Source organism: Atractosteus spatula, chromosome 6 (assembly GCF_055471065.1).
Source record: "Atractosteus spatula isolate fAtrSpa1 chromosome 6, fAtrSpa1.hap1, whole genome shotgun sequence".
Lineage (NCBI taxonomy): Eukaryota > Metazoa > Chordata > Actinopteri > Semionotiformes > Lepisosteidae > Atractosteus > Atractosteus spatula.
Window position 1 is genome coordinate 64,297,903 of NC_142711.1, and position 21,506 is coordinate 64,319,408.

At 41.2% G+C, this 21,506-nt stretch overlaps 1 protein-coding gene across 1 annotated transcript in view; it reads left to right on the top strand.

Annotated features, from left to right (window-relative positions):
• The first annotated feature begins 13,479 nt into the window (after positions 1-13,479).
• The window catches only part of LOC148833189 (catenin delta-2-like), a 313,017-nt gene continuing 304,990 nt past the window's right edge, over positions 13,480-21,506 (top strand). Inside the window, exon 1 of the mRNA XM_088918834.1 lies at positions 13,480-13,744. The gene's annotated coding sequence lies outside the window, so the exon portion shown is untranslated. The remainder of the gene's footprint in view (positions 13,745-21,506) is intronic.

Genomic DNA, 21,506 nt, shown 5'->3' on the forward strand with positions numbered 1-21,506 from the left:
AAAATTTCTTCCTGGAATTTATCAGTCATGGCCTCCTAATAATACCCATCTCTGAATTGGCCTCAGCAGTCTGCTCTCCTCCCCACTGAGAGCAGGTGTGTGGGGAGAGTACTGGAGCATCATCCAGGTGGGGCTGCACAGTGGTGGAGGGGATCCCAATTACCTGTGAAGAGCTTTGAGCGGAGTGTCAAGAAAAGTGTTATGTAAGTGTAAGTAATTGTTATAGCTCACTCCACAATTGGGTTATGTACAGACTGAAGAGTTACTAGCTCAATGCCCTTATTGACACATGGGCCTATTCTATGGGCAAACACTCGATCTGTTCAAGATGCCCCGCAGTCTGCAGACTGTGCTCTGTTTTGCATCAGTGATGGCACTTACACCACAATTCTAAGGTTCAAAACTGCAGAGGATATTAAGGGGCTTTAGAAAATCTGAATATTTAGTTCTCTTAAGCTTGTGCGTTTGCTCAGGTAAGTTAAATTTCTTGATTGACTGCTACCTGTTCAGACGGCTGTACTGCGCATCAATAACAGATTGAAGATAAGCAGAGTGCCTTTAATAACAGACAGTAAGGGGGTATATAGAAGTAAAGGCTGTCAGCTGTGACTTTCCATCTTTGGTTCACTCCTGCTTGTTCAGACACGATCTCCTGCTCTCCTCTTACTTTCACACAGACAGAAATTGCCTACAAGGATCAGTCACCTACAGTTTGGGGTGAATCTACATTAGCTGTAACCAGGCTGCACGCAGTGGGATCACGACCACAGAAAAAAGTGCACATCTTTGTAAACAGGAAGAGTACTGCACGCCATCTAGTGGCAGCAAGGAATAACATCACTTTTGAAAGACTATTATTGAACTGCTGTACTGTAAATCCACTGTAAAATTCTGTGAATTGTTCTCCATCACAAAAAGTTTTTTTTAAAAGTACATTAAAGCGATTTACAGTATGATCCTAAACATGACATAGTTCAGAAGATGTTTTTTGCCTGTAAGAAGAGACAATGAATGCTGCTGCAGTTTTTCTCTAACACTATGCAACCGTCAACATTTTACATTATGCTGTTGTCAGTCAGCACTGCAACACAAACCGTTAAAAAGATGCCTTATGATCATACAGAGGAAAGTGTTTGTCTCCTCTCCAGTATGAATGCCTGTGGGCGTGCAATACTTTCTCATAATTTGAGAAAATATCACTAACAAAGATAGTTACTGCAGACAAACAGATGGTCTGTGGATGTGCTCATCATGTAAATTACCTTTTTTTTAACCCTCAAGGCATCTTCTTTTATATCTAGAAAGCCCCAAGCTCGACGAGAAGAATCCACACATGTAGAAGTACAAATCTTGGAGTGTTGTGGGGGAGGGAGGATTCCTGTCATTTGACCTCCAGCTCAAGGTCACCAGTGAAGGAGTCAAGGGTGTTTAATTCAATGTGATCTGTCTTTCTCAGCTCCAAACCTCTTTCTTTCTTGTAGCCGGACTTAGCTAAGGTGCAAAGAAGACTTGGGGTTTCACTGGCAATGCAGCTATATAGACACGTCAGAGCTGTTCTTTTCTAACACACGCTGTTAGTTTATGTATTTAATTGCACTTATGTTCTCACGGTTGATTCAACCTTTTCATATTATTTTCAGATTATCTGCTCTCGAGAGGAAGCAATTGACCTCAACAGGCTAATTTGCCACCTCTTGGGTATAACCTTTATACATGTTATAATCATGTTCTATATACTATAGTTATGCCAATGGAAATTGCTGACATTTGTCCCTCTTGTTCTAATTTAATGAAAATCACCTCAGTTACAGTATTAAACATAAACACGTATGTATTTTCTTGTCCAGATGCTCACAGATTCTTAAACTCTTGCTTATGTTTATGAAGATAAATGTGTTATTGGCAAAAAAAACATGTATACAGTATATACTGTACCGTATCACTAATTGTTACATGTATTTCAGTGTATACTGTATATAGAAAGCCTATAAATGCCTCTCTGATTGGGCTTTTTCTTCCCTGTTCTGGAAGTGTTTTTGTATTTGAATTTCATATTAGATCTGAAACCTTTCACCTAATAAACTCCTGCACTTGAGACCCATCAGTGTATTCTGCAAGCATCTGCTCATATGTCTTCATTGCTAAACTAAAATATTTAATTCTTAGTATTTTAGGATAATACTAAATCAATAATAACTTAACTAATCTTAATACTGAATTTTAAGGTTTATAATGAAGATGGCATGTCAGTGTAATGGTTAGCATGCTTGCCCTGGGTTTCCTTTGCGTGCTTGGTTTCCTCCCACAGTCCAAAGACATCCTGGTAGGTTAATTGGCTTCTGGGCTTCTGTGTCCTGTGATGGACTGGTATATCCTGCCTTGATCCTGTTGCTTGCTGGGATAGGCTCTGGCTCCCCTGTGATTTGGAAAAAACAGTTAGAAAATATTAAATAGTTTTTAACACTGACAAAAAAACAGTGTCTCAGAGTGATCTGTTTTTATTGGAAGGCTGACAATGAAACTGTTTGTTCTTCTTGGGCAGGACAGCCCAGGCAAATGTCAACAAGTTTGGCTGTTAGGTGTCAACAGGTCTTTCACAGATATTGTAACTAGTGACAAAACAGACATTTTACTGGTGGGCAGCAAATCTCAGCTGGACAAGCCGCAGAGCTTCACAGTCATGGCTTCAGCCGTAGTCAGGAACCCAGGAGTCACTCTTGATCCTCTCCTGTCTTTTGAGCCCCATGTGAGAATTTGATTAAAACCTCTGTTCTTCCCCTTACAAATATTGTGCACATTAGGCAATTTCTATCAATGTCCGATAGTGAGTGCTTGATTCATGCATTTATAACATCAAGGCTTGATTTCTGCAACTCTTTACTATAATGGACTGCCTAACATCTTCTCTACAAGTTGCAATATGTCAGAAAACTCTGCAGCTAAACTCCTTACTCATACCAGACGTTAGCAACACATCACTCCTACACTCACGTCTCTATATTGGTTGCCTCTAAGGTCATGCACTCGATATAAGATCTTATTATTGACTTTCAGGGCTCTAAATAATCTGGCTCCATCATATATGTCTGGCCTCCTCCATGTCTACACCCCCTCCCACAGGCTCTGGCCAGCTCATTGTGCACAGCACTGAAGCTGGGAGGTTTTTTTTGTGATCGTGCCTTTCCTGTTGCTGCTCCAGTGTTATCAAATGACCTTCCTCAGACTCTACGATGGACAGATTCTTTGATTCTCTTCAAATCCAAAATCAAAACTCATGCCTTTAACTTGGGCCCGTGTCTGGTGGCCCTACATTCTATCTGTATGAACCTGTATGTTCTCGTAATTTTTGTTTACTTTTAATTGAGCTTTTTTTTGCCTTTTTCTTGATCACTATGTACACCCTTGCATCCTTGGGTTTTAAAGGTGCTTTATAAATAAAAAAGATATTACAAGAAACTGTTACTTACAGCCTCTTTAATTTTATTGATACTCTCCCCGTATTTCTGTTTGCTGTATTTCCATAGCTTGACTCACACCAGTTTGCTTTTGAGTATAGGAAATGGGTAGGGTGAATGTCCCGAGGTCTCAGTTTAGTAGCATCACCTGTTACTTTACATTTATTAAGAATAAGAATGCAAATGAAAGCATAACAATGGCTGATCATTTGTGACTTAAAATTCTTCTTGGTGTGCTTCTTAAAATAACCACATATTTTGAGTTCAATTAAAGCACACTGTAGTTTTTAAGTCACTTAATATTGTTCTAATCATGTTCTGCTTGTCTATGTCTGAGGCTGCGAAACATCCATGCCTTTTGTTAATCTAGAATCGACTGTTGTAACATTTTCCAGGTTGATATCTACAAAACTGCTATTTGCAGTTCTCACATCACCCCAGTGTTGAAGTCGCAGATCTTGTTCCCTGTGAGATACAGAGAGCATTTTAGGACCCCACTATTAACTTACAAAGCTCTGCTTTGCATTACTGTGTTTGAGGACCTTTTACATTGAGCAAATGCTGGTTTATTGTTTGTGCCCCAAACCACATTGAAAACTTGATTCAACTGAGTGTCTTCTGTTTATGCTGCAAACTACATTAAAAATTCGGGGTGGCAAGTTATCCTGTCAAAATCGTACTTCCACATCTGAATCATGCATTGGCACGTTGAATGTACTGGACAGAAATTCAGATAAACATATTTTTAATAAGTCACGGGGATTCTGGATAAAAAATAATGAATATATATTTTTGGAATTCTACGGTATATCTGTTAATAACAGAGGCATGTATGCCTTGTGTGTTTGAGCTACAAAGGCAATCAGTGGGCACTGTCTCACTAGCCCTCTGAGGCTCAAGCTGTTACTGAAAAGTCTGAAGTATAAACAAACCCCTTTGTATCAGCGTTTTAGGAAGGATCATTTTCTATTAAAAGAATCCTGCTTAGACTCATTCTTTTTTAGTTCAGTGAAGTAGGAAACACTATTTTTTCTTTTATTAAAATAGCACAGTGCTCTGGATAAGGTGTTAAGGTGAGAGAAGCTCCCATTGATTGGCGCAGTGCTAATTACTCTGCACTTTCAGCTTGGACACTTTTTATCGGCCTAATTGCCAAACATCTTTCCAAAAGGTATAGGGTGAGTTTAAACAACTTCTTTTGTGTCTAACGCTGTATTGTGAAGCAAAACTTTCCATTTACGTGTACCCCAATTACTGTATGTGTATTAGACCATTAGACATTTTAGCAGATGCTTTTAGACCAAGTGACTTCCAGAAGCTGGGAGATACAGTACACATCAAGAGTTTGTGTTACAGAGTCACTTACAACAGACCCTTGCTTCTGTACTGCTCTTTGACCAGGCATTGAGAAGCAATCTCTTCTGAAAGAGTTCAGTAAGGTTCAGTGAGCCCGAAACGGCAGCACCACTATCAGAGACAGCAGAAGAGCAGGCAGATGCCTGGCAATGAGCACTCAGCCATAACTCCTGGAGCCCAGCGTCCCCCGGCTGTCCCCCGCCTGCCCCCCGGCTCGCACAGGGAAACCGCCATCTGAACTCCACATTCTGAAAAGGTAAGCAGGCAAACATTTCAGACATACACTACCATGATGCTGTTTGCTTTTCTTAAGCTGGCAGATGACCTTTTTGACAATGAGTGTGTCTCTTGGACACACTTGACAGGTGCAGGACCAGGACTATATCCCAGAATAATCCAGGGGCAACTGCTGACACTTATTTCATGCCCATAATCAAAGATGGGAGGTTACTGTGGGGGGAAATTTCCGGTTAATGCCATTCGGCTGTCTTTCCTCCGGGCTTTTGTTTATAACATTGGGCTGGATTCTTCACTGATTCCGTTTTGGCAGTGAACTGGAAGGTCCAATCACTCTACAGCTGCCTGTTAGGTGTCCTTGGTGAATTATTCGTTTTTGGAGCTCCTGAAACATGCTGAGCTGATTGTACTAGACATTGTTGTGCTTAGTCAGTCCCCAGATCCTGACCAGAACACACAGCCACAGCTGTAGAAACCTTTCCTGCTTCATTATTTAAGGACTTTCCCTTTAGTAGTAGGGGTAGAATTTAGCTCTTACACATTTGCTTATGAAGTCCCTCTGTATATATTATGCCTTCAGGATGTTTCGTACAGCAAAGCTGAAATCTCTTGAAGTGGAGAAACAGTTCCCAAAAAATGAAGCTTGCAACTTTTCGAGCACACAGGTTGAGTCACGGAAGACAACACTGCATGCAAAGCCAGAGCAAATCCTAAGACTGGGAGCACTCAATCTTGGTGTCAATCGTCTGTGCCACCTGACAGCCCCATTACCACCGAGCTGTCTTTGAAAAAGAGCCCCACAGCTGTATAAATAAACTGTCGAGAAAAATGAACTGCTGCAGTGGGTGAGAATGATGTCTTAATTCCAAAAGCAGGGCTATAACGCTGATATTCGACAATCAGAGTAAAGACCTGTATAAATACTGATTAAATCTGCCAGCCTCAAAGTGAAATCACAGCTTTCACCCAATTTGTAGAGTTCAGTCCCCCTGCTTCTTCATTCTCAATTCTATGTAAAATCTCACGTTCATTGCCTAGTATGTGTTTCATTGGTAAGAATTTATGGTAATGGCTTTTTTCTGCTTATTAAGTATTTCATCACTTGTGTGTCAGTGACATTTTATTTTTATTCAAGCACTTAGTTCTGCTGTCTTGTCTAACAAATAGTAGATGTCTTTTGCAGGATTAGTCGATGACTCTATTTCTGTCTTCTGTGTGACTCTAGTTTAATCTCAAGGCATTCAATGTAATATGATTGGTAACCTCAACAGACAATAGTGCAAGATGGCTAGAAATGTTTAATAATAGATGTAATTTAAATAGAAATTAGGTTATGTAGGCCATGGGCTATTAACTAGAGTAAAATTAATTGTCAACGAATAGCATGAGATTGGAAGAAATGTATTTTTGCCTAACAGTCTTAATGGAAATGGTGTTATTTATATTTACATCTGTCCTGTTGAAAAAAAAGTTCAGTTCATCCAAGATTTGTTTATTCTGAAAGAGATTTGTGAGTTTGCAATCCCAATGAATCAGTTTATAATAACAACAACAACAACAACAACAATAATAATAATAATAATAATAATTGTGCTTAGAAGACAACCATTATTCCAGATCCTGCATCCTCTTTAGTAACCATGCATTGGATGTATTTGCTCTGTAAAACACAAGACAAAGATACTTAACTCTGTAATAAGTCATTATTAGTAGGTACAGTATACCGATACAGGTGCAGCTAGACATTCAACATTCTTGATTGTGTTCATGTTTTTGGGACAGTGAACACAAGGTACTGCCTCTGACTAAAATACCAGCAGGAGAGATCAAGTTTTCAAAAATAAACCCTCATAAAGAAGCACATCATACTGGAGCCTCTTGAGTTCCTCATGACGAACGGAGCTTTTCTGCACAGCAATTAGAGGGAGGTGAGAAATAACTGGAGACACTTGCCACAGATGAACACAGAGCACAGGCTGTCTCTGGCCAATTATAAACTTGAGAAGCAACATAAATGAAGGCGCAGGGAAACATCACACGTCTTTGCTGGAAACTGTCCCACGGTGTGACTGGATGCCAGCAGAATCTGAGCCAGACAAAAAGAAGCTTGGTGCCATGATAAGGTCCTGAGAGCGGTGGCACCCAAAAAACCCTTCTGAAGAAGATACAGAAAGGCCGAGAAATTAAATCCAGCAAGGTCCTGGAATGGCAGAGAAAAATAAACACAAACAGGGGTTTCAAATGCAGAAATTTCACTGCTGTATATTTGAAGATGAAAGAACAGTGAAATGTTGGGCAAGCAGGCCTGTGTTCCCCCACAGGACAGGTGGTCCTCGCTGTCAATAAGACCTGAGAGAGAACTTTGACAATCACGTGTTCCTTAATGTGACTGGTAGATCAGTATCATGTTTAGTCATGCAGTCAATATTCATAACTGATTGCTGCTCTACTTTGCTGTAGACATGGAACAAATGTTTAATGTCTACATTTAATGTTTAACGTCTTGGGATTTTAGAACTTTTCGTAAAACTGGATTGTACTGAAACACAACGAGCAATTTGGAAGAACGTGGATTAAAGAAGATCTGGAAACAATAAGACTGGGCAAAATAAAAAGTGCATCTTACTTCTAATTGAAATACACCTGTCAAGATAATGACTCGGAGGAAGTCAACTGCATTAAGTAACAGAACCAGTGGACCAATAAAGGTTCTTGCAGTTTCTGAATTCTGGTCTGTGTTCCATTAAGAAAGTGGAGTGATGTCAGGGGACAAGGCACGATCACACTGATGTCCACTGATGTCGATTCACCTGAAATGTTACTGTGAAGAGCTCACCCTCAGTAACTCTGAAAGAGGCATCTCAAGGTAAGTTCTGTTGCATCATTTAATCTTGTACTGTAGATGAACTGTAGTCCACCTAGCTTTATTGATAGTAATTTTCTTTGTGCTTTTTGTCTCTTGGGAAAAGGCAAAAGAAAAAGAAGACAAAGAAGTAAATAAATCAGCAATGTAGACAGGGCTAACTGCAGTAAAGACCTGTGCTTCTCAGACACATTGTAACACAAGGAGCAGGAAGACAGAAGAGTGACAGGATATCGAACGAGAGGGATCTCTCATGGCAAAGGATGTGGTGACGTCAGGAGCTCTCACCTTGCTTAGGCACAGGGACCTAGTGCGTTGAATTGTGACAAACATTTGCTCATTCCTGCGATCACCAGGACAGTATTAGCTCTGATTCTGACTCTGTGAAACCTGACACATTTTCTCTCAAAAAGAAGGAAACAGGCAAAATTCATTTTCCTTTGTGAGCTGCTGATTGTGTTGCAGACATCTCACCGCCCCGCAGTAGATACTCTGGGAAAGGGCTGGGACAGCTGCTGTGTGAAATGTATTCTGAGCACTTCGAATCTGCTTCCATTCATGCCATATGTAGACATTAACAGGCTGCAAATTTACAATTCCTGCAACATTCTCTACTGCTGTTATTCATGCCAGCTGTGGCAGTTGTGATGTAATCACACTGCTTGAACTCAACCATATTTCATGCAATACTTCCAAGGTAAAGGGCTGAAATAAATTTTTCATGCCACCTAGTGTCTCTAAAAGAAATAAAGGAAGTACTGTATACTAAATATTCCGGAAAAGTAGGTCAGTTTATATTGCACTGCCAAATGTACACATGTTCGCACTACAGTTCAGTAACTGGACTCTGGGCGCTCAATGGTCTGATCAGTTTATACTGTACGTTACCAGGTTTGAACAAGTGAAAAATGAAATCAGGTCTGGTTGCTTTAAGCTGGTTACCTTGTTTCAAAGAGATCTGCATACAGAAAAAAGGTACATTTACATACTGTAATTATACTTATTCAGCACTACTCACGTGAGAACTGAGATCTTGGCATGCTTGAAAAAGACACTGAAGCTGCAGTGCAGGGAGGCTGTGTTTCCTACTGGAGATCTGTCTCCCAAGCACTGTGATACGAAAAGAGCGAATTGATATCTATTCTCAAAAAACCGTAGCACCAGCACACTTTTAAAAAAGAACTCTATGGTCCTGAAAGGTGTTCCTTGATCTCTTTACTTTTGAACACAAAGAAAGACCAGACAAGAGTGCAATAATTATTCAAGCTCAGGAGAGAGGACGGGACCTGAGGACGGATTCCACAAGACCACACAAACGGGATGGACTGGAGGGTCTCCTGTCCTTTCTTATGTCCTTAACTAGCGATTCAAGAAGTGAGATAGCAGAAAGGTGTCCTCAGCCTTGTTTTTAGGTACTGTCTTTCTGTTTGTTGGCATGTTTTAAAGTAGTGTGAGTGACAGCATCTTATACACAGATGTCCACAGATACACAGGCAGGACTAAGACCATCCCAATCAGAAAAAGACAGTTTTTTTTCTCAACATACCTCGGGGAAAGTTGAAGAGAAATTTCAGTTTTGGGATTAATAATTTCAGGAATACCCATGTATTTGGTACTAAGCATTGTCTCTTTTCAATGGCATGTTAGCCAAGTATTGTGAAAGTCATGTAGACATTTTGAATGTTTTGTTTTTAAATAAAGATATGTTGTTTTGTCTTAATTCATCCTATAGTTCACAACTGAATGAAATTCTGGCATAAATCAGCAATATTGTAAATTTTGTTTTCATGTTGTGGAAACCGCCATTTCAAGTTGCTTTATTTGTCATATATACTAAGGGCCGTGTTTTGCATTTCAAAACCAACGGTCTGTTAAAACAAATAAAAAAGTGACTGATTTTCTGAGTAGAGTGAGTAGAAAGCAATATGCATTGCATTAGTGCTTTAAGTCAAAACTGCCCAGAGTATGGAACATAGCCTATTAATTCTAAACTACTGCTGTTTTCTAAGCCGTAAAGGAATGTAATATCCACAATAAATTCTGCAGAATGTCATTTAAGGCTTCATATCCACTGTATTATAAAAGCAATGTTTAAGACAAACCAGAGATGCTGGGGTTGTGTAATCCCTTTATCTGAACTGTTGTAATAACATGCTCTCATGGCTGCACAACCATCAAAGACAAAAAGAAAAAATATAATAAAAAATATTCAAAAATATTTTCACCATTTGCTTCAGATGCAGAACTGACTATTGCAGGTCTAGGAATGGGTTAAAATAAACTATATTTCTCAACATGTTCTTTGGGTTTTCTATTTCCTGCCAGAGAAGCCCAGATTTCCAAAATGAGGCACACCTGATGACAGTAAGGGCAACAGTGCTGGAAAAGGGTGAGCCACAGCTGCAGGGCTGTGCAAAAGTTCCCTGGAGCAGAGTTTCACAGACTGGCACCCTGACCGGCAAAATGGGATACCAGCTAGAGGAGACAGCACTTTGTGTGTTAGCGGACACTAGACACTTTTGTCCATCTTGACACCAGTTCTTACAAATATATGGCACCTTGCTTTGCGTAGCTTTTTTTCTCATTCGCGATTAGGACATTCTAGACATCTTCACTTTCAGACATTTAAATCTGCTCTGGCTTACATGTAGAATGATGTTTCGAATGGTGTATCAAGACGACTATTTTACATGTAGAAAATCAACAAAACGTTTTTTTCTAAGGATCTCCAAGGGGATCGCTCTTTCAGCTCTTCAGAGGGTGATTTCATTTCCTGAGAGAGCTATAACAGGTCTTAATTCTGAATGTTTCTGCGTATTCATGATGTGCACGTGTAGCCGAAACACACATGTGAATTGCAGTAACTGTCTTTTCAAAGGAACCATATTAATTGTCCAGATGCCCGAAGTTAGTGTGTCAGGCACACACATCATCCATGGTCCCAGAAAACAGAAAGACATCTGGGGAGACATCCCTCTAATAGACCAGTGCCAAAGGCTGTACTCTAATAATAATAATTGCTAACACTTATATACTGTAGCACTTTTCTGGATACTCCACTCAAAGTGCTTTACAGGTAATAGGGATCCCCTCCACCACCACTAGCGTGCAGCCCCACCTGGATGATGCTCCAGTACTCTCCCCACACACCAGCTGTCAGTGGGGAGGAGAGCAGAGTGGTGAAGCCAGTTCAGAGGTAGGGATTATTAGGAGGCCATGACTGGTAAAGGCCAGGGAGAAATTTGGCCAGGGCACCAGGGTAACACCCCTACTCTTTTTGAGAAATGACCTGGGATTTTTAATTACCACAGAGAGTTAGGACCTCGATTTTACATCTCATCCAAAGGATGGAGAGGGAGCACTGGGTTCCTGCTGCCGTAATTGGAGTTAGTGGAGCGAAGGGGCACTATCCCCACATGACCCAATTTCCTAACCAATGGTGACCGGTGATGTTGTGCTGTAGAAGACATAGTGTTATACTGAGGTCTTGGCTACTTGGTCATTAAGTATTGCAGAAAACATTTTAGAAGAACGATTGTGTTCACAGACAGTTCCCCACTGTTCTGGATAAATTCTACCTCAGGCTTCAAACCTCTGGACTCCAAAACTTTCCCCTCAATTCAATTGGTGGAGCAATATTTCACTTCTCTGCCTGCTCTGCAGCGTAGTGGGGCTGCTGGTGCAGAATATGCATCTTTCATGTCTGTGTGGAGTTTGCATGTTCTGTCTGATTTTGTGTGAATTTTCTGGGAGTGCTCCATTTTTTGCTCACAGATCAAAGACTCACTGATCAGGTTAAACAGCTTTCTAAATTGTCACCTCACTGTATGTGCTTGTGTGTGCTCAGTGACGGACTGGTGTCCAGTCCATGGTGTGTCCTGCCTTGTGCCCTGTGACGGACCGGTGTCCTGTCCAGTGTGTGGTCAAGTCTTGTTATGTCACACCCCCAAAGAACTCGCTGCCCTTAATCAACTCCTTCACATTCCAGTGCAGTTTCCAATGAACTAATCAGACACACCTTCTTCCACCTGCCTACTTAAACCAGCCTGACACACCACCCCTTGCTCAGTATTGGGGTTTACCCAGCTAGAACTGCATTGTTTCCTGTTTCACAGGATTTCTAGGTTTTTGGTTCTGACCCCTGGCTTTGTCTTCTGGATCTTGACTTGATTATTGTGGATTTACTGTTTTTTGACCCTGGCCTGACCTCCTGAACCACATTTTTGGATAAACTCCTGCTGGTACTTCTGATTTTGGAGGATTTTGCTTAGGGGCCTTCCACATTGTAACAAAGCCAGGGGGTCAGAGCCAAAAACCTAGAAATCTTGTGGTGTGTCAGGCTGGTTGAAGTAGGCAGGTGGAAGAAGGTGTGTCTGATTAGTTCATTGGAAACTGCACTGGAATGTGTAGGAGTTGATTAAGGGTGGTGAGTTCTCCAGGGGTGTGATGTAACAAGTCTTGTATGCTGTGATGGACTGGTGTCCTGTTCAAGGTGTGTCCTGCTTTGCACCGTGTGCCTGCTTGAGTTGGCTCTGTCTCACCATGACCATGTTTAAGGATAAAGTGACTCCTGAAGATGGATGGGTGTTTGTAACTCTGGAACAGAGTAAAAACAGAGGCAGCTGAAACACAAGAGGGGGGAGGTAAATGATGCTATGAAACTGCCAGGAATACCTTTGTAAATATGCCTGAGTCATTAAAGAACCACATCAAAAAAATCCTGCGAAGAAGCAGCTGCACAATTCATTTGTAGCTCATGTGTTTGAAATGTGATTAAACATTTCTTACAGTCTGAATATATACTGTAGTTTGCTGTTTTTGCTTCAACTATGTCAGTATGCTAAGCAACAACAAAGTAAAATCTGATTCAGCTGGTTAGAAAACAGTAGTGTGTTGTTCAGTCTTAAAGATAAACACATAATACAACAGGCCTACAAACAAACATTTTAACTTGTCACCTTGAAATGTACATTTGTGTAAGCATGTATTAATTCCAGCCTTCTAAGCAATCAAAACTAGAAGATTTTAATGTACAAACATGTTAAAAACAGGCGTTAGACGGTATAGACACTACTCTTTTTTTTGTATGTGTAAACACAACAGCAACATCACACTTGAAAATTAACTACAGACTGGGGCGATATCAAGAGGTGTACAGATTACTAATATACTTTCGTGGGCAGTGTTTATTCCAAAAATGTGGCGCTTTCCTTAACAATACGCATTATTTTTTATCTTCGTTTTAACCTGTAAGATGATGAGGTCAAACTCCAGCGAATCACAGAAAGCTGCCTAGCCACAAAAAAAATAAATCCCTGTGGGGCGAGGGGAGGGTTCTGTCTAAATGCCCACAACAAGTGATAATCCGTGATAGGTCTAGGTTTGCGCTACGGACAGGTCAGGACTCTGAGCCAGAACCTTAAGACGGATCGGTGTCCATCAGGCGTGGGATGAGAGCGGAGCCGGAGGCACGCTTTCCGTTCGCGTCCAGCAGATGGCGCTCTGTGCGCTCTAGCGTGTATCGCAGAGTGGGCTCGGTGGTGAGATGCTGTGTGTCTGGGAGCGGGTTGGTGGAGACCGGAGCGGAGTACCAGCGCTGCTGCCTCTCTGTAGCTGCTGCGCACCGCAGTGATCCGGTCTCGCTTTCGTACAGCTGTTTTGATCCGCCGCTCGGCGGATGCTCCTTCTTCCTGTCTCGGCCAGCATCCAGCAAATGGTCCATTTCTGCACCCCGGCAGGGTATGAGAGCACAATCCATCACTGATTGAATTTTTGGACAAGAAAGCGGGAGAGGAGTCGAGAAGAAGCTCCGTTCCAAAGAGGATAATATTTGGTAAGTGCAATGTCATTCCAGTGGCTTTTTTCCCTTCTCCCCCATTCACCCTGCATGATGTACAAAACCACAAGATGCGATTGTCTTTGAAATGGAGAAAACGCAACAGCGCCAGCTTTCGCGCGTCTGCTTACCCGAAAGCATTTTTCTCCCTTTTTTGCGGGTTTTGAATTGACGTGCATTTTTACAGTTCAGCTGTCTCAGAAAACCGTGTTTGGTCGCACAAATAGCACAGGTAACATGTCTGAATGCTGACTGGAACAGAAGCCCGTTGATGTCGCTATGCCCTCCTAGTCGGGTTTCTTAGTGTAGTGGATAGCTTAATACTTTCCTGCCTAGTGACCTAAATTTCGAATCAATGGTGGATTTTATAAGCCGGTGCCTTACTGTGTAACACGAACGACTATTGTTCCTGAGCAAAGCGTCTTGACTTCTAAAAATAGGAGCGCCGTTTGATAAAGGTGAATGGGAACGCGGTTTATTCTGGAACTATATAATTAATGACTGAGAAAGAAGCATCTCCCATCATTCTGAAATGCTTTTGCCTTTCCATCCAGTAAGGAGAAGCAGGCGTATTATAAAGACACTGCTTCTTGTTATCTCAAGATGGACATAGTTTTGCTTTTCTGTCGCTGTGTATTCAAAGACGCACAATACACAATTGCAGTATTAAACACATTGCCTGCATAAGGGTAACGCAATTATTGGCATTAAAAGTGTGGGTGAGATAATGTTGTAGATCTACCTCCCGGATTGCCAAATGGACGTCCTTACTGCAATACAACCATATTACAATAATTATATAATAGAAAATTTTTTGTTGGTGTTGGTTGTATCGTTTTTAGAGCAAATACAAAATATCCGTCTATTAGTTGTTTTAGTTATTAATTAGCAGACGATATGCTATTGAGGTTAGCGGCAGAAATGCTACCGTTCCAGGATTTATAATATTCCTTGATTTGCATCTGGAGCAATATTTCGTAGTAACGGTTCCACGGTATTTTGACAGTTAGATAAAGAACTTAATAAAATATTTAAAATATTAATATTTCGTTCACCGTTCTTTTCCCGTTTCGGTTATTTTCAGCAAATACTTAGAAGCGAAGATTTTCTTTGCATTTATTTTTGAAACACTTCATATAGAACTGCGGTACCTGGTCAATTCTCCTTGCAAAATAAATGTTGCACGCCTCAAAGTGACGTTTTTCAAAGTGAAGTTTACAGTTTATTTAAAGAATGATGGAAATAACCAGTTTAAAGGGATTTTGACACCACAGCATGTATTAAGAATTTCAGTAAAAAAAAGTCTTTGGAAATTTTGCGCTTTCTCAGAAAATATGTATTTCTTATGGTTTCAATCTCTTGAAATGCGTTTCAGTAGCGAAGTAATATGACCGACCGTTATCTCTAATAAAACGAATTATTGCTGGAAACATTCAAAAAGGCTGGATCATATACAGTATATTTGTATATTAAATATAACAACAATTAGGTTTGACATTTTCAGTCCAAGGATGGATTTCTAGATATTTTTTTTTAACTGATGGTATTGTACATTGGCTTCTTCACAGACGGGATTGCAAAAAAAAAAACAAACACTTTTCACGATGTAGGGGAATTACAGATATCATCACCTAGAGAAATATGGGGAGACGCTCCTCTAAAAGAGTGGGTCTCAGGGCTGCGTAACCACAAGTGTCTGTGTTTGTGGACCTGAACCAGCCTTTAAAAAGGGTAGGTTTTTTCAGTCAGTTGTGACAAGGGCGTCTTGCCTGTTATTAGTCGCGATGGCAGTGAATCTCTGGATGTGTGCTAATCAGCTGTAACACAGAGTGCTGCAGACTTGCCTGGCAGAGCCCACTAGGCTCAGGTCCATTTGGTGTTTGCTTGCATGCTCAGGGATGGCAGCCCCAGACCTTGGCTTTTAATTATTCATGAATGTGTGGGGGTAGATCTGTAGAGTCACGGCTGACAGGCTGTGGGTTCGAGTCCCGGGTCCCTGCTGCAGACGCTGTTGTCGTACCTTGAAGGGGGGTGCCGGACCCCAGTTGCTCCAGTCTGCCCAGCAGTGCGAGTGACGTCTCGTGGTCTCTGGCCTGTTTAGTGCCACAGGAACCAGCACTAAAGGAAGATCTCCGGTGGCTCGAACCTGCAGCCCATCTGCTCACTGAGCTCTCACAGACAACGGGTGACACCGTACCTGTCTGCTGCTGAATGTTGCAGTGTTGGCGAACAATATTTAGCTGCAGAGGCTTATTAAGATTAATTTAACCAATGAGGCTGATCTTTACTCCACCATTTAAAATTTGTTTTCAAGGCCTTGTGTTTTTTAGACATTCTTTTAATGAAATACAGCTAAGAAAGGAAGAAGATGCGCTAATTGCTGTAAGACGTGACATCTTCAAGAACACACAAGGCAACAGGTGGTGTGTTTTTCTGCTACTTTACTCACCACCATAGCTCCTCTGCTGCCGTCTGTCACAGCTGCATGTATCCTTACCAGTGTGTCGCCTCTATTCTGGTCTGTCTGGATGCAATTATCCCCTGAAGTGCGTTCACGCTGCTTGGAGGTTTCTCTCTCACTCTGACGTCAAGCCCAGCTCCTAACATTTCAGTTGTGTTAGTGTAAGCTCCACAAGCTTCGTATACTGTAGCAACGTCGCTTTCTGCCCCCTTGATGCCGGCTCTTCCTGCCACTGTGGAGCAGAGTTCGCCAGGCAGTGCTGATGGGGCAGGCAAGGTGGTTAGGACTGCCGGTGAGCTGTGCCCTGCTGGCGAGGCGAGGTGGCAGTAGTGCTTCCGCTCAGTGCGAGAGGAACCGCAGGTCCAGACGTCCAGACATGGTGTCTGTGCTCATCTGAGGAGCCAGTGGTGCGAAGAGGCCGTCTGTGGTATCGCGACTGAGCTCCTCCTGTCAGAATCTCCCCAGAAGGTCCAGCAGGACTGCCGGAGCACGTCAGCTAGGTGGGGCTGCACTTCAGCGATGGTGGATCTCCAGGTGCTTCAGCGTCCTCATTTAATAAAAGTATTATAATAGACACAAGCTTCGCTACTGAATTATTATTATTATTATTATTATTATTAAGCTTATCCATATATTATTAACTATAATCCCCAGAGTATGTGGGTGTCTGCAGAGCTTGTGAATGTAGAAGGTGATGGGGCACCCCAGTACCTCAGAACCCTGAATCAGGACACTCACGCTGCCTCAACAGCTGCAGCACATCCTCAAGCTCAGGAACACAAAGAAACTGCAAATCAACAAGATCCACTAATGCATTGAAGTGTCTTTTATATGGGTAAACTGTTTTGAATTTTTTTTTTTCGCATTAGTAGAACTGTTTTTTTAGGGATATGTTCGCTACCTTATGTCTTGAAGGGCAAAGCAGTGAATTAAAGAATGTTCTAAGTGGGGAAAAAAGCCCAAGTCAATTGTGATAAAAAAATAAGCACCCAACCAACCCTGGAGTAAAAATATACTTTTTTACTTAAGTGAATTAAAAGTATAAAACTATACTTTAGTGTAATGCTAAAGCTTTAATTAAAAGAGTTGATGGTTGCAGAGGATTCCTAACGGACCTGGGCAGTGAGTTCCACAATCCTGGTGCTGCATGCAGGAGGCTGTGCTGTCCATTGTGCAGAGCCTGGTGTTCAGTGGAGTAGGAGTCAGCAGATCTCAGATTAGGTGTTGGGAGCTGGTTTGGTTCCAACTTTTCAGTGCCTTGTACACACATGCCTTATAATTTCACTGGAAGGCAGTACAAATTCCACAGTTACCTGCTGATACTGAAGCCTGTCTTCATACTTTTTTAGGTAACTCAGTAAATAAGCCATTACATTATATTAATCTTAAATTACGTCATGTTGGAATGTTCCTTACATGAATTTTAAACGACAACACAGGTCAAAAGTATTGCCAGGGTATTTATCTTCCACAAAGGTTTAAATTTCAGTACTGTCAACATCAGCAGTGAAGTCACTGCCTTTGAAAAACTGATGAATCTGGGAATCTACTGTATGAGTATGGCCTCAGTCTTGTTGTAGCCTTAACTTAAGAAAGTTCTGCATCAATTTACTAACGTCAGACAGATGCCTGTCAAGTACAGAAACTCAGCAATAGTGTTTGATTTTGGTCAGCAAATGATTGTGAGAATCATCACAATAGCAGTGAAATCAATGTCCAAGATGGTGAAGTATCTGACTAAAACCCAACATGTACATATTAATCATTAAAGGCCCCAGAACCGTCCCCAGTGGAACACCTTGAATAAGTGGAGCATCATCACATACTGTATAAAACAAGATTTACCAGTTAGTTCCTAGTATCCAATTATCAGACACCTGTGCACCTGTAGAGTGCCATAGCTGACAACAACAGAGGGTTCACTTAAAACACAGAGTCACAATCCATCAGCAAATCATTAGCTACCTTAACAACAGTGGTTTCAGTATTGTGCTGTTGTCACAGCCCTGACAGGAAAGGTCATCATGAGCAAGAAGAGATCCTGACTGAGCTACCACTGCCCGTCCCTGAGTTTCTGTGAGAAAAGACAGATAAGGACCAGTACAGATATCATTGAATTGAAGTGCAGACCAGTAACACAAATGTATTATCAGCATACTGGTACAAGATCAGATCTCAAAGACTATTTTCTCTCTTATTTAAAGAATGCACTATATTATTTTATTTCAGTGAAATGAAACTGGTCTTTACTTCATAAAATGATTCGTTATTGGTAATGCAGTTCTGCAGTTTTTGATATTACTATGCATCTGTTGCACTAAGTTGCATCATAAGGTGTGACCCATAACTCCCAGGTTGATAAGCCTTAAGTCTGCTAAAAGTCATGCTTTTTATTTATACTTAAAGAATTATTTTTGTGTTCCCGTAACTCAGTGGAAGGAGAAATGCATAGCGGGGGCTCTGTGGCTCAGGATCTGTGCCTGTGGCTGGAAGGTTGCTGGTTCAAATCCCAAAGCTGGCAGAGGAATCCTACTCCATTGGGCCCCTGAGCAAGGCCCTTAACCCCAGCTGCTCCAGGGGCGCTGTACAATGGCTGAACCTGCGCTCTGACCCCAAGCTTCTTTGCCTGCCTATGTCCCTGTGTGTCTCATGGAGAGCAAGCTGGGGTATGCAAAAAGACAAATTCCTAATGCAAGAAATTGTATATGGCTAATAAAGTGATCTCTTATCTTATTTTTGTTTCTTGAATAGAATGTTTGAAGAACATTGTTTAAGCTTTGTATTGTTGAATACAAAGCTTAAACAAAGAAAGTGTTAAAATTTTTGCAGGTGTTAATCTTGTTGGAATTATTTTAATTTCTGTTCATATGTCTCAGAAAATGTATGCTGACACTATTTAAAATTATTTTGTAATGAGTAACAATTATTCATCTGAGGATTTTTTCATAGGGAAAAGACAATTAAACTTTTCAGACCAATTGAGATGCTTTTCTTTTTGAGTGAAAATCTAGGCCAATTTTGTAATGAACTTAAATTGTTCCTTAGATAGGGTTTTGGAGAACGAAAACATATTGATGTCCAATTCATTCATTTTCAAACCACTTTATCCAATAAATGGCCAGGAGAAGCAGAGAGCCTATCCCAGCAAGCAACGGGTACAAGGCAGGATACATTCTGGATGAGACACCAGTCCATTGCAGGGCAATATTGATGTTCTGCATTTAGAAACATCTGAGGTTTCAGAGGGTCTGTTAAATATTTATTTCTCTATGTGTTTTATCAGTCCACAGCTCTTTACGCGTTCCAGTACCTTCAGGTCTCCACACTAAGTATTCCTGAATTATTTCAGTGCCGTTTGAGGTGTGGTTTCTAGGCAACCATTTGATTACTTAATTACTGATCATTCTGGGTTACTTTGCCCAGTTATTACCATATGGTCTTTGACATTAACCTTTACCTTACAGACTGATGACTGTATTATTAATAATGCAATTTTGAAGTTTAATACATTCTTTAATAATTCTCAGATTTTTTTTCTGTCTGGATCAATGGATGTCTTTTGGACTGGGAAGGACAGAGCCTGAGATTTCAAACTGACAGTGTCATACATGATGAAAGCTGCTTACTGCCTAAATAATATACTGTTTTCTTAAGTTGTAATTTGCTTGATAGAAGAGGGTGTAAGGTGATAACTGTTTTTGAGGCTTCATGAGCAAAATAATAGGTTTTATGAAGAGATGTGAGCCTGCTGTTTGGTTCTCCAAGTCAGTCAGAGACAGAGAAATGAATGCTTTTTCAGCAACGATTTACCCATGAACAGGAAATTTACACCTCTGTGTTCGCCCTCGTGAGTTACGCCTCAGAGACGTGGTGCCTTGGAAGGTGTTGGGTAAGGTCCTCTTTGTCAGAAGCATTAATGCACTGGAGGGCCTGTGGAGTTAATGCGAAGTGCATTCAAGTGTTAGGTTTTCACTCGTGTGATCAGTAGAGCCCTGGTTATTTTCCCCTCACGTTGCAGTGTAGTAGACTACTGTACACTCAATAAGATAGATACTTTACATGTATCAGACTTTTTGTTAAAATGAATAGACAGTAACAATTCCTGAGGTTGTAAAAGAATAGTTTCTCTTCCACAATGACAAAAAAACAAACAATTATTGCTTTTGCTTAAAGAAGTAAGAATGCAACTGTATAGATAGATGTTTAATAGATACAGCCCAGCACCTGTGAGTCTGATGGTTTGTACTGCCTCTGTTCTTAACTGTTGAGCCTTTGTACAGGGATTTCATGATATCCGTGTAGCATTTCAGACTTAAGTTCAGTTTTAGTTATTTCAGTTTTAGTTTATTGCCATATGCAGAAGTGCCAATGACATGCTTATTTGCATATATGCTTCTATACAAGACATTAAGGAAACACCAGAAACAAAAACACAGAACAGTGGCAGCAACAACAACAAGTTAAATAACAGACGTCTTAGAGAAAAAACCCATCAGTGTGAGCCAGTGAAAGGAGCAGAGTTCAGTAATCTGACAGCTTGTGGGAAGAAACTGTTTCTGAGTCTAGACGTTTGTGCCTTTATGCTCCTATAACGCTTACCAGAGGGAAAGGGAGAGAAAAGTGAGGAACCAGGATGACTGGTGTCCTTAACGATACTCCCAGCCTTCCTGAGACAGTGAATAGTAAAAATGTCTGAAATAGATACTCCAGTGATGGACTGGGCTGACCTGACCACCCCCTGTAATGCCTTCTGGTCAGACAACGAGCTGCTGCTACACCACACTGTAATCCCACTTGTGAGCACACTCTCAATGGCAGACCTGTAAAATGTGGTCAGGACAGTCCAAATTTTTTCAGTTGTTTGAGAAAGTAAAGGCATTGTTGTGCCCTCTTTGAAGCTCCATTAGCGATGAAGGTACCCAGGAACTTGAAGCTTCTAACTATCTTTACAGCCATGCCATTGATGTGAAAAGGGGTGTAGTCCCCACCCTGCTTTCTGAAATCAATGACCAGCTCTTTGGTTTTGCTGACATTGAGGGAGAGATTATTGTGAAGGAACCACTCCACCAGGTTCCTGACCGCATCCCTGTAGACTGTCTCATCATAGCAGTGATTCGGCCAATGATGGTAGTGTCATCAGCATACATGTGGATGCTGCACATTGGTGGTGGTGGAGGGGATCCCCATTACCTGTAAAGCGCTTTGAGTGGAGTGTCCAGAAAAGCACTATATAAGTGCAAGCAATTATTATTATTATTATTTGAAGATGGAATTGGAGCTGTGTCTGCCAACACAATT